General features: G+C 36.9%; 1 protein-coding gene across 8 annotated transcripts in view; it reads right to left on the bottom strand.

The window, feature by feature from the left end:
* The window catches only part of LOC131425853 (integrin alpha-PS2), a 167,662-nt gene that overhangs the window by 105,223 nt on the left and 47,334 nt on the right, over positions 1-15,105 (bottom strand). The window lies entirely within an intron of this gene.

The raw sequence follows: 15,105 nt of genomic DNA, 5'->3' as shown, positions 1-15,105 counted from the left end.
GTTGACGTATTCATTCAACCAGAAATGAGCTTCGTCGCTGGACACAATTTTTCGATTAAAAAATGGATCTTCCTCCAACTTTGCCAGCGCCCATTCATGATTAAATTATAGACCAAACGACGATTCATGGTTAATTGATAGACCGAACTGAACAAGTTTGCCAATGACACAATACACGATGCACACGTGATCTGTCAAAAACAGTGTTGCTAAAAAGATACCAGCAAAAAAATCACCCTTTACATATAAAAATTAAATCCTTAGATTTTAATTTCACTTAATCAGTTGAATCTCTTCCGTTTCCGTAGCGGAATATCCAAATCTTTTTCCTCTCACCATTTCTATATTTTTCTGTTTCACAAGGAATAGTGACGTGCACGGATAATAAAAACTACCTATTATTTGACTTATTTTTACTTAACTTTGAGTTCTTTTGAATCTTTTCTTTCGTTCGTTCCTTAAATACTTACAAAATACAAATCCTTCAAAATACAAAGAGCAAAACCACTCAACAGCGAGAGTTTGGTTCAAAAAGCTAAAATTAAGTCAACTGTGTCAAACCTGAAATTGAGTCAATACGACTCAACTGTAGAGTAAATATAACTCATCTTCAAGTATATTTTGTACGTGCCTTACGGAAACTATCTAGAGACACTTTACCTAAAATTAGGTTATTGAACGGAACCCCCGGATTGGGTGGAATGTACTTAAAATTAGGTTGTTTTGCGGTTCCGTGTAAGACAAGACAAGATAGCTGGTGTTACGATTTCGGAGCCAAGCCTGGGAGCCACTTTGACGTTTTTTTTATTGGACTGTTTTCTTTACTACAGGGTTATTCTCATCGTATTTCGCAGTGTTTGCAGCAAGGTTAGTAAAAATGCCTAAAGGAAATTTAAACTATAAATACACTGAATTCAACAAACAATATTATTGTATTTTGCCAACACGTCTATACAGTTTCGTAGCAGAGATGCCAGATCTGCAGATTTGTCTGTAAATCTGCAGATTTCGTACATAGTGCTGCAGACATTTTTTGTTGTGCAGACTTTTGAAAATCGAGTTTTTCGCAGACTTTCCTTGAAATTGTCGCGTCCTTTTTTTTTTATTTACTCGTCAAGTCAGTTTAGCGTGTTATACTTTATAGAAAAATTGCTGCCAGCAAGACATACTTGCTAACTGCAGATTTTTTTTCGGATATACAGACTTTTGCAACCCTATCACGGAACCTCTCACGATCGTGCAACAACCAAAATATTAGTTGTTTTTCTGAATTTGATTGGTTAAAATTTGGTACAACTAATCGATTGTTGTTTTTTCTAAACTGTCATTTTATGTTTTTCGATCAACAGAAACGATGGATGAAATAACAAAATTTTTGGTTAAAAAAAAAGATGCTGTCAGTTAGTCAAGACACACACCTTTCAATTTCAATAAAGATTTTAGTTACAACAACCGACCTTGTTTTTGATTTAACAGTTATGTAAGTAGAAAAACAAATCGGTTTTAGTTGTTTTAGATATTACGATTAGTTATTTCAACTTAAGCAAAATTATTGATTTTGAATGACAATAAAATATTTTTTATTGATATACGTTCTGATTTTTTAAATGAAAATTCGGTATGTTTAGATATATAAAAAATATGTAATATTTAATATAAAAAATATACTGTCTTTTAGTAGTGCTGGTGTCAACGAAACAACGAATTGTGACCACTATATTACTTACGAACATAAAGTCGAACCGAATGCACTGATTTTTATTTTTGTATGCATTGCAACTTACAGTTTCAACAGATTATATGAAAGAATATTAAATATTTTCAATTTAATCACTATATTCATACAATTTTTGTACATGACTTGAAGATAACATGATGCTCATTCATGCACATGCACTTCACGATGGAGAATCAAGTTGATTTTAAGACCAAAATTCAAACGCATACAATTCACTGGTCAACTACTTCAATATTTGCAAATCAAACAGCAAATTTGTTGAATCAACTTATTATTAGTTAAAACAACAACTGCAAAAATCAAAAATTGCGAGATCGTAATTTTTTGATTGGAGGGTTTTCCGTGTATCTGAAGATATTTGAAATTTTTACCTGTCATCTCTGTTTCGTAGTATTAGGACGTCATATGGTTATCGGTTATCATGTTTTTTTTCGCGGGATTTTCTAGATTCGCCATACTTCAGACGAAACGAAATGATTCTGGTAGTTGTAGGTACTCTAAATACCATTCGATGCAGTTCGTCGAGATCACAAAATGTGTGTGTGTGTATGTATGTCTGTATGTGTGACAAATAATGACACTTCATTTTGTCAGAGATGACTGAACCGATTTTCACAAACTAGAATTCAAATGAAAGGTCTTACAGTTCCATAGTTTACTATTGAATTTTATTCATATCCGACTTCCGGTTCTGGAATTACAAGGTAATATGTGTAAATCTATGAGAAAATACGCAGACAATTTTCGAGGAAATTTCTTGATCGATATTTACAAACTAAGATGCAAATAAAAGGTCTTGAAATTCTTTAAAAAGTCTCCGAAAAATTGATCCAGATCTGACTTTCGGTTCCGATATTACAGTGTAATAATAATTTCATTTCATTTAATTTCATTGAGTATTTTTATACAAGTGGTGACGAAACGTGATGCAATTTTTTTTATAAAACATACCGGTAAATTCATTTAGTGGGCAGATCTTGTTAATTAATGGACATGTAAATCTCCTTTGGGACTACTAGTCCCCGGTTTCCGATTCCGAAAGCACCGATAAAGGTAAAAAATAGGTTTAAAATCGGAACTCACTTCGATTTCTCAGCAACGGTTAAGCCGATTTTCACAAATCATGATTTAAATTGAAGTTCTCATTATCTTAAATCTTACTGTGCAATATCACCCAGATCCGACTACCGGTTCCGAAATTATGGAGCGATGAGAATCATAACTATCAAACTGGCATACAAATTGATGTAACCGGTACGCATCGGTACGCGCTGGTACGGAAGTAGAAAACACCACCGCCTAGCACACAGCGTGCTTTGCTCAATTTTGTATAGCGTGCCGGGTTGCCACATTTAAATCTATATTAACTTGACATAACTGTTTATAAATTAAACAGGGTTATGGTAGTTTATACCCAAAGAAAGTTTTTGATTTTTTAATATTGAAAAGACGGAGACATTCTTCCGTTCCCGATGTTTCAATCTGTGGTTCTCTCACAGTTGCGATGATGCCTTTCTCTTGTCACTGACACAGTTTCATTAAAGCGTGCTTTGTCTTTTTTTAATTAAGACAATTTCTGATACTGGATTTGAGTATATTGTATGGTACAAATTGATTCAGATTGATTCGAGTAGTTCACAAAAGCGTTTTTCAAACCTGATCAACCTGACTCAATAGTAGCCTAAACTTGTTGAAATCGGTTGAAATGTTGAAGTCATATCCCAAAAAATTTAGCAGTAAAAAAGAATTGAGTTTTGTCGCTTGCGTCACTTATACCTTAACTCCTCAAACTTGATTCTCACCTCAAAGTAGCTTTCAACCGAACTTAAAATCAGTTCAGTCATCTCCGAGAAAAAAATATTTTTCGATTCGAAAGATATACATATAATACTAGTGGTCTCCGGAGCTTCGATCGGAAGTCCGTTTTTCCAACAATTCTATAACATTTCTATAGAGAGAGGCAAAAATCCGTTTTACTATTTAGTATCTATTGAATTTTGTTGAATCTCTACTTTTATCAGATATAAAATCACTCGTTTCATAAGAACTGTGAAATACTTTACTTTTTTGTTCTACTAATCTATTCAGCAACCAATCCACGGCAGCTGATTACTGCCATCTTCAATAAAACATGCGCCCAACCCAACCATGCCGGTGAGGTTTAAAATAAACATAAAAAGCAAAGCATCGATAAATTAGTGACAAATTGGTCTATTATTATTTCGCCACTATAAAGTAAATCGTTATCTGATTTATGGGATCGCAAGCCGAAGCCGATCCCGGACGCCATTGAGTTACAATGTAGGTAATATGAAGCGATATCAAGTGAAGAGACGGGGTTAGGAAGGTAGAAGGTAGAAGGTAGGTAGCGTCTGGAAAAAAGAGTTTCCACGATGCTACCAGCAGTTCTGGACACGGGTGTTTGGTGTCAGCCATAGAATAGAGATACGGGTAATGCTAAAATACGATTCCACCAACAACAGTCTAAACAGTCGGATTGTGCTGTATTTATTTTAGGCATTCGTTGAGCCGCGAATCGATAATCGTCACGCCGGTTTAGTGGAGAGGCAAAATTTCACGTCCAGTTAGTCTGTGATCGCATTACCGGCGGTGGTCGTGCCCGCACCAGAAGCCGCTACTGCCCGATCAGGTTTTCCGATATGTATCTATTTGTGGGGAGGATTAAATTTCTTCATTCCGCGTTTGGAAATTACCGCCGACAGTAGAAAAGCTTGCGGCGCGGGTCATTTGTTAAACAGCGAACCCCCATCGTCGTTGGGGGGGCAGGTCAAGCGGGATTCGTTTGATGATTGTATCCTTTGCAAATGTCGCGACAAAATGAGAGGTGCTAGCTGCTTATCGAGATGTTCGCGGTCACACGGATGTCGTTATGGACGTTTAGTGCCATTCGGAAACCGTTTTACTGTGCTTTGCACAGGGTATTGAAACAGTTCGGTGCATGGAAGGTAGATATGGTAGTCGCGATTAGCCGCGAGACAGATTTCTACCAAAAAGGGAATGTGCCAATGAATAACAAAAACAGTCCTTTGCTCTTTCAGGGTAGTTTAGAATGTTGACAGGAGTCACTGTATAGCACAACATTGCTCGTATATAATAACATATTGTTGACTTTCGAAATATACAACACCATATAAAGATTTTTCAGTAATGACAACTGCATCACTCAAAAAACTCCTAGCTTTTCAATCAATTACCCAAACTCATGTTACTTATTCGACTTGTGTCAAAACGTTCTCACACTCAAACAAATTGCCAAATAAAAGGCGGGTGGGTAATGTCAGAGACATAACTGGATGTCGTGAATACGAAAACAACTGACATGTTCCTTAACACTTCCGAATATCGATTAGTTGATCAATTGTATGAATTATGAAAGCAATCCCCTTTTCCACATTTTTCGCAAAAACAAAGAACGCTTCACTTGATCTCAATTACTGTGAATTTCACACAGCGAAAAGTTCAAAAATCTAACTAAACTGTTCTAGATTTGCACTAAACAGAGGATATTTCCTTTCGATTTGCGAACAACAAATCCTAATAGTTCTTCAGGAAACTTTCAGAGCCATTAGAACGGCTGATTTGGTGTAATGCTCTCCACCGTTTGCTTTTTCACCCATGCAAACGACTGGCAGCTGTGACGTAATCGCTCTTGTCGGAAGCGAAACTAGCTTTGTAAACGGCACAAAATACATCTGGTCGCATTGGCGATAGAATCCAAACTGATTCAATTTTTGTTAGGAGCTTTCTTTTACGTGATTTCGTTTGTAGCTTTTTCACTAATGGGTGGTCCTAACGGCTATAAAAATAGCCGCATACAGAATTTTAATGTCGATTATTTCATTTCGGATTTGCATAATTTATTGAAAGAAACTATTAATATGCTGTAGGGATTCGTTTCTAGCATTCAGAAGGACCAAATTGAGGAACTCACTGCGATATTCACCACTTTTCGGAACATTTTTCTCGAACAATTTGTTGTACAGCAGCAGATATTTTGTTTTCTTCCTCAGAACGCGTTCTGATTGGCTGGTGTTGACATGGGTCAAATGAGATAGGTTTTTCAATAGTGTATTATTGAAATACTTCAATGCTTTTGCTATACACGTTTAAGTTGAAAAATTTCGATTCTGTTGTTAGTTAGATTATATAAACCCTTCCACAGATCACTGGCTATGAGATTTCAAAATACGAGAAAGGCAAACGCGCCTTATGAATTATCCTCTTTGATACTCGTTTATACCAAACATTTCAGAAAAGTTGAATTTTGAACTATTTGAGATTATGCCACACAACTGAAAATTTTATCATAAAATTGTGATCATATTTCCGATGGCATGTAGCAAAAATTATGTTGATTCGTTAGATACAACAAGAGACATTCACGATCAAAAACTTATCACTCTCTCAGAGGGTAAATTTTTAAAAGGCGCCCCATAGTAAAGTAAGGCGTATTCACGACAAAAAATAAATAAAAACCTGGTTCAATCCACTTAGGAGTCATTCACAAATTACGCCACACTTGAGAGGGGAAGGGGGTTTCAAACACTGTGACAAATCGTAACATGGGAGGAGGGGGTACTTTGCAAAAGGTTACCTAACTCAAAAAAAAAAAATCACATGTCATAAGGTTTTGGAGTTACTCTTGTGTACCGGCTTGTTGGATCTAACAGAATATTATATTGGTATTCAAACGTCCAAAAATACACACCAATACGTCCAAAAAACCGACGTCATGACCTTTTCAACCCATTTAGCCTCCTTAGGCCGCTTCGGAGAACTCATGCCGGCTTCAGTACATTGCCGGAAAATCATTTTTCTTTGACGTGCAATTATGGATCTACTGATGATTTTGTTAATGTAAAAATGTAATGTTAATGTAATTAGATTTTCAGTTTTCCTTGAACATAGCTTTCACCAAAAGTCGAAGATTTCTGAAAAAATTCAGAATTATTAAATCAATTTTTTAACCCTGATTAGGTTAAAATCAGAGTTTGTTAAATTATACAATGGGATTTATTGGGATTCAATATCCAATTCCGAGATTGTTGAATGCGAACAGCTAGATAACTCCAATGCGAGGCATAACGCAAAGGGAGAACATCTGAAAATTTGTACTGCTTTCTCACTTTGATTTTCGATACCCATAACCAAAGAAGGTTGTCGAAGCTGTCGGGCGCAAACAGAAAGGCGCACAAACCGTTTTGATAGCTGTTTATTTCACGCTTCAACTAAAAGAGATTTACAATTAGCTAATTCACTTTTCCATTACATCATGCAAACTTACAATTTCGGTTTTCTAGTCGCGACAATACTTCTTCTGTGCGTCCTATCGAAACTGCTTTCTGCAAACTATATACAAATTTTCAATAATTCAAATAACTTTTTTCAGGTAAGTAAACGGGTAAGTATAAAGTTAAATATATCGGTAAGTATTTCACTCTATAATCAGCAACTCTAACTACTTCTATTTTCAGTAACTTTTAAACACGACTGATCACTTCAATGTTCGATTGGAAAATAAATTATTTTCGCAAAAACGTGGTTTTGCCAGTGACGTTTTCCCATCTGTTGTCGATTGACATTTGTCATGTGATGACACATCGGTGCATTGCTAAATGCCGCTTTGTGTCACCTTCACTTGAGCAGTGTGCCCATCTCGACGGCTTTCTGCGTTGACAAAGGTTATATGGCCATACTACATGGAATGAAAAGGCCTCTCACAGGAAAAAACATGAATAGTTTCGAACCGTGTATATTTTTTTTAACAAGCCTCTAGATGGCCCAATACCCCCAGCGACTATTATCTATTTCCAACCTGAAAAGGTTTCTTCAGCGAAAGAAATTTTCATTGAATGGTGAGGTCATTGCAGAAACGGAAGCCTATTTTGAAGGCCTTCAGCATCAAAATGTTGGAGGACCAATAAGTTAAGTGTATCGCTCTAGATGGAGATTATACAGACGAATAAAAAAGTTCTTTTTCTTTGTTAGGCCCGGGACTTCTCATTCCATGTAGTAAATTGAGGTTTTTTTTCATTCATTTTTTCTGTGTTTGTATATATAAATTTCAGTTCAAGAGTCAAATGCATATTCTACAAAGAATCGTAGTATAAACATAAACGATGAAAAAATCATCATTTTTGCGATTTTTTTTTCCAGAATTATCGTTCAACAAAATAAATTCAAATGTTTTGCATGGAGAACAACGTCGAATCGAACAACATTTTGTAATTTTTTCGTAGAAAAATGTTGAGAAATAAGTCGGTGAAGAGGTATTTTCGAGAACGCTTCTTAAAAATCATGGTTTGTTTCCACTGTATCTCAGCGCAGCATAGTAGAAGTTTTTCTAGACCCCAACGTTTCTGTTTGATTTTTTTTTTAATTTTTTTTAATTTTTGGTGGTTGTTCAAAGTGAAAACTACGACTTTTAACGAAAAAAATCCGCCATTTTGTAGCTGTCAAACCTCCCCAAAGTAACAAACAACGAAAAGGAAAACATTGGGCTCTGGTATTTTATATGTAGAAAGTGTGTGCAAAATTTGAAACAAAAAAAATTGTGCAGTAGTTTTTGAATGACGATGGACACGGACTTTCAAAACTTGCTTTAGTGAAAAACGCGTTTAAAGTTTATTGTCTTTAAAATCGAAGAAAACAATTTATTACTCAAGGGAGCACGTAGGCTCTAACATTCTCAAAAATCCATATTTTTTATTTGTATTTTGTTATAATGAAACATTTTGAGAATGTTTTGTCAAGTTTTTAAGTCAATCGAAGCAGAAATCTTGGGCCTGTGTGCGCAGCTCTTATTTCTTCGTAGTATGAGATCGGTAAAGATAAAGGCCCATAACTTGCTGAGTTATGTTCCGATAGGCTTGAAAATTTCTCAGAATATTCTTGTTATGTTTTACTATGAGAAAGTATAAAGAAAATAATAAATGATTTTTCAAAAGTGTTAGACCCTACCCGTCCCTTAATAAAAACAGCATGTGCTGTGATTAATAATAGTTGTAATGATAATAAAAACAATCACAAAGCAAGTTATGCAGCTGATTAAAAAAATATTAGCCATGTCATGTCATTTAGCTTGAATAACAACGTACGCATAAGTAACGTAACAGGAGCGCAGACAATCGCTATGCCAATTCAAACTCGTCATTCAAACACTGCGCCTACTGTGTGTTCGAGACTTGCTGATAATGCTGCGCTCCTGTTACTTCTATGAAACAAATTCATGCTAGAGAGCGTTTTATTGAGTTTAATCTGAACAGTGCAGTGTAATGAGCCAGCTGGAATTAAAACAGCCTTTCGTCGCTACAATCACTATTTGGAATGTGTCAAAAACATGTTTGTTCATATTAACCACCCTATGTGCATCGAAAATATTGCAGTCATTTTTTCTCAGTTGCGTATTCGAGACGGCTTTCACAAATAAGTTATTGAAGTCAATGTCATATACATTCCTAATAGAAATTTAGATGGCCACAAACGATTAGTTGTAGAGGGTGATGTTGCGAGAGGTATAGAATTTGATTTTCAAAAATAACACAAAAAACTGATGAAATCTTTATTGGAATCGATAGAACGATCGATATAATTCAATGTTTGAATGCAAATATTGGTCGCAGCTTCGCTCTCCAACATATCGGCCGATATTTAACGAATAAGTGCTTCAATATTGGCTTTCAGTGCGTCAATCGTTACTGGTTTCTCTTCGTAGAAATGAGCCTTAACATGGCCCCACAAGAAATAGTCCAAAGGCGTTAGATCACACGATCTAGACGGCCAATTGACGGGCCCAAAACGTGAGATAAACTATTCACCAAAGGCGGCTCTCAATTTGGTCATTGTTTTGCGTGCCGTGTTATATGTGGCACCGTCTTGTTGAAACCACGTGTTAGGCATTCTCAATTCTGCCATTTGGAGCTGAAAAAATCGTCAATCATCACACGATAGCACTGACTCATGATACACAAAACAGTGACTTTTTAGGATGCATTGGTAGCTCTTGCAACGCTTTTGGCTGTTTTTTTTCCAGCCAGATGCGACAATACCAAAAAATGGCTTGATGAGTGTTATCCAGACTCTGCACCGGGCGAAGCAACAATTCGTAAGTGGTTTGCAAAATTTCGTACTGGTCATATGAGCACCGAAGACGATGAACGCAGTGGACGTCCAAAAGAGGATTTTCAATGACCGTAAAGTGAAGTTGATCGAGATAGCTGACACCCTACAGATATCAAAGGAACGTGTTGGACATATTATTCACGAATATTTGGATATGAGAAAGCTTTGTGCAAAATGGGTGCCGCGTGAGCTCACAATCGATCAAAAACAACAACGAATTGATGATTCTGAGCAGTGTTTGGAGCTGTTATATCGAAATAAAACCGATTTTTTCGTCGATATATAACAATGGACGAAACATGGCTCCATCACTTCACTCCGGAGTCCAATCGACAGTCAGCTGAGTGGACTGCACGCGATGAACCGAACCCAAAGCGTGGAATGACTCAACAATCGGCCGGTAAGTTTATGGCGTCTGTATTTTGGGATTCGCATGGCATAATTTTCATCGACTACCTTGAAAAGGGAAAAACCATCAACAGTGACTATTATATAGCGTTATTAGAGCGTTTGAAGGACGAAATTTCAAAAAAACGGCCTCATTTGAAGAAGAGAAAAGTTGTGCTCCATCAAGACAATGCACCGTGTCACAAGTCGATGAAAACCATGCTGAAATTGGACGAATGGGGCTTCGAATTGCTCCCTCATCCACCATATTCTCCAGATTTGGCCCCCAGTGACTTTTTCCTGTTCTCAGACCTCAAGAGAATGCTCGCTGGAAAAAAATTTAGAAGCAATGAAGAGGTAATCGCTGAAACTAAGGCCTATTTTGAGGCAAAGGACAAATCGTACTACAAAAATGGTATCGAAAAGTTGGAAGATCGCTATAATCGCTGTATCGCCTCTGATGGCAATTATGTTGAATAATAAAAACGAATTTTGGCAAAAAATGTGTGTTTCTATTAAACGATACGAACTTTTCAGCCGAACTGTTACGTGTATCGATGTTCGGAAGTGTGGAAAAAGCATGGTCGCTTTATTTGTGTTCAAGTGATCCAGTTATGTCTCTGAGATTAGTCGCCCGGTTTCTTTTTTGCATCGTCGCTCTGAATGACGGTTTGGAATTTTAAATAGTTCCGGAATCGAAAGTTGGAAATTCAGTAGCGTTCTGTGGGACCCTAGGCTCTTTCATATGAACCTAGGTTAGTTGAAATCGGCTTAGTCATCTCTGAGAAAATCAAGTGAATGGTATATGACAGTCAACCCACCGAGTCTCGGTTTAAAAGATGGTTTTTGACAGTGAATGCATATTGGTTAAATTTTGTTGTGCTCAATCTGTATTACAGGTTAAATGTCACTTGATTAATTACTGGAACCTGAAACCGAGATGTCTCATGAAATAAAACGGACAACCGAAGACAGTTTGGACTGTGGTTCAAGTAAACACGCACAAAAAAAACTCAAATATTCATGATTGTAACGATTGAACTGATTCGTATAATTTTGTTCATCGCGGTCCACTCGTGTTCCCTGCTCTGGAAAGGTCTCGGTACTAAATTGCATACAATTTACATACCGTCGGAGTACGAAGAAAAAAACAACAGATACAACCCGAAAGCCGTCATGAGTGTCGCGGCGTGTGGCCCGCAGTCTTTGAGATTCGTAGCCTTCGTTAGTACAGAGAGAGAGAGAGAGAGAGAGAAAATCTGCGCACCTTTTGCACCTGTCGTACCAGCATAACGCTCTCGGCGCGCAAGGAATGAACGCCGCTGGGTTGGCCTTGAAAATACGAGATGTTCTCGACGAGGTGCTGCAACTGGGACGAGGACTTGAAAGATCGAGGCTGAGAGATTAAACATATGTTAATTTAATAATAAATCAAGATTTGTTATTCAATCCATCGATGATTCGTTCCAGTTAAGGTAGGACGTAGCACGTAGAATCCTGAAAGCAGCATGACATTCTAACCCCAAAAACCAAATTGGGTCGCTTTATTCAGATATATCATATGACAGTTGCATTATGACTGATGACTCCAAATAACACCTGTCCAACCAGCCAGAAGCCAAGCACTTCAAAGAGCCGATTGTACATAATTTACACTCCCCATACGGTCAATTATTGCGCAACGGATAGACGATTAAGTCGATTCTCACGAATTCGAAGGGGGCGCCTTGAATGGAAATGGATTGGCGTTACGTGAGCCATACTGGACAAATATAATAAATTACACTATCTAGTTATGAAGATCACCACAGAAGTAACAAGCGCTGGTCGTCAAACGATCACAGTTCTCCGGGTTCACCGAAATGTTGGCTTCTCACATTTCAAGCGAACCGACACGACAAACCATAATCCACGGGCCACGGGCCACGTTGGCCAATCCAGCAAAGGGAAGCCAGTTAGAGATTCGCGCAACAGCAACAGCACCTTAAAAGGAAACCTATATGTGATTTCAATCGATCGGGCCTGTCGGTGATCGATGGTAGGTGGTTTAGGGTTCCCTCGAAGCGCTGCTGCGCTGGTTGCATTCTGTGTCGTTCAATGTCAAATACTAAGTTTTTCCAAAACCAACAGCAGATTCAATGGCCACATTACCGACTATCAACTTTGATTCACGAGGGGAAAAGATTTCTAATTATGGTTTTGCTTCCGCTTTGGCAGCACAGCACACATAATAAACATATCAGTTCGATGAAATCACCGAATTTTTCGTGGGCGGTCCCGACCCGGCCGGTAAATACTCCAACGGCGCACGCAACCATTCGGAACAATAATAAAATAATATGATTATTAATATGATTTGTTTTTATGAAGCGTTAATGTTTCGGAACTTGAAATACGTGTCTCTTCGGTTGTGTCGTGTGGTGCTCCTATTGGGACCCTAAATAATCAACATCGCAGGGTGCCATTGACTGGTAAAACCGATAGCCTGTTATGTAGAAAAAAAATCGAACAAATAGAGATATTGTTCCATAATTCTAATTACAATTCAAACAAAAAAAGAATTAGCATCAAAGACCGTTCACACCCAAAACCCGGATGCTCTTTTTCAAATCAGCTACGACAACATAAAAGTTTTAAAAGTCAACACGCAATCGAATAATTTGATGTAACGCTTTCTATAGAGAAGTGTCAAATATTTGCATTGAAAACAAACCCACATTGTTCGGGTGAAACTGCATTTTAGCGTCCGTTGACAGAATCCTTTGACGATCAACGACGGATGATGTTTCGGGAATACAACTTGCGGACTTACTATCTGTTTGTAAATTTTAAAGCAGCGAAACAAAACGAACTGTGGCTGATAATGTGAGAACATAGCGACCAAGCCAAATAAATAAATAAATTTGTTGTTGGATAAAGGGTATTTTTTTGCTGGTATCTTTTTGGCAACACTGTTTTTGACAGATCACGCGTGAATCGTGTATTGTGTCATTGTCAAACTTGTTCAGTTTGGTCTATACTTTAATCATGAACCGTCGTTTGATCCATAATTTATTCATGATTAAAATCATCGCTGGCAAAATTGGAGGAAGACCTCTTTTTTATCGAAAAATTGTGTTCTGCGACGAAGCTCATTTCTGGATGTCAACAAGCAAAATAGCCGCATCTGGAGTGAAGATCAACCAGAAGTATTGCAAGAGCTACCAATGCATCCCAAGAAAGTTACTGTTTGGTATGAATTATGGGCCGATGGCATTATTCATAAAATACCGGCCGATATTTCGGAGAGAGTGTGCCAAAATTGGACCTTACCATAAGGTCCATCTAAAGAGGAGCCGCGACCAACATTTACATAAAATCATCTTCAAACATTAAATTATATTGATCGTTCAATCGATTCCAATGAAGTTTTCATATATTCTCTCAATTTTTTTGTGTTATTATTTCAAATCGAAATCCTATACCTCTTAAAAAATCACCCTTTATAGTGCTCTCTACGTCATATACTTCTTGGTTTTGCGGAGGACATTTCTTTCTTTATTTATTTATTGTAAAATCAACAGACACGATGTGGTCCTAATTTATTCTTTTATTTAAAAGATATTTTTATTCAGGCCTATTTGCGTACCCATTTTCTAACGCCAAATTGCATACGATGGGAATGAAAGACTGAACATTAATTTACATAGATTTTGAGTAGATATCATGGGTTTAATCAATCTAGAAACCCTATATTTTTATTTCGTTCATCGGATGCCAAACTTTGGGGACAGAGATGCAATAGGATAGTACCCACTATCTTTCGCCGAATAGGACCAGTCTAGAGTATGTCGGTTTTAGAATACGTAATATTTCCTAGGTGTGAAGATAAATTATATAAATCAATTTATAATGGCATGGCTGTTTCACCATGCCGAAAAAAAAACAATAGCAATTTTGATTTATGAAAGTTCTCCGTGTAAGAAATATTGAAAATCTTTTTCATGTGCAATCTAATCAGATTGATCAGCCTCCCAAAGGAATTTACTTAATGCCTATTTTAACGGCTAAGCTATCTTACGTTAGAGATTTTATATAAACGAAGATCTATGTTTTGAATTGGGGTTCAAATTGACCTAAAAGAGAAATTCGTACTATTGGTATTACTGTTTGGGTTTCGCCTGAACTAATTGCAAATTCCAAAGCTTCTTTTAATGGCGTAATAGAATACAACTGTGTTGGTTAGACAAATTAGCATATGAGAATGAACTGTAATAATAACGAGCAGCTGTAAACAGATTTTTAAAGTTCAAGACACTTGTTCAATACAATGAAGAATATAACTATCGAAGACACATGCGCTATTTATGCCAATAAAAGGAGCAAAGAGACAGAAGAAAAACACCAAGAAAAAACGGTCGTCGCTAGGATCGCCATTCCCATAAAATATGTTTGAAGGTTAGTTTTGTTTTAAATTGCTAGTGACAACAATCATCAATATTATTTCTCTGTTTGTCACCGCACACCCCCAAATTATCTACAAAATATAATTCATTGGCATAAAACAGTAAGCAGAAAGAAAAATAATATACAAACTTCAAGAATTGAAATTATTTTCATTCATCAATAAATAGAATTTCAATCGAGATCAAACTGTGAATTTTAATCGATATGCTGAATGAGAACTCAGTTTACCGTTGAATCGAACTGTTCAAGGCAACGACTCGGATTCCAACATTTCGCAGAAACCATTGATATCCGAGACGATTCGCGTGTCATCTTAATCGGCAATTTTTTTTATTGAAACAAATCAACAATAATTTTTATGTGACAAGCCACGAGTGCGTTCGGTTTTTTTA

Source organism: Malaya genurostris, chromosome 1 (genome assembly GCF_030247185.1).
Source record: "Malaya genurostris strain Urasoe2022 chromosome 1, Malgen_1.1, whole genome shotgun sequence".
Classification (NCBI taxonomy): domain Eukaryota; kingdom Metazoa; phylum Arthropoda; class Insecta; order Diptera; family Culicidae; genus Malaya; species Malaya genurostris.
The sequence above is the reverse complement of the archived record's forward strand: the minus strand, read 5'-3'. Positions and strand labels throughout refer to the sequence as shown.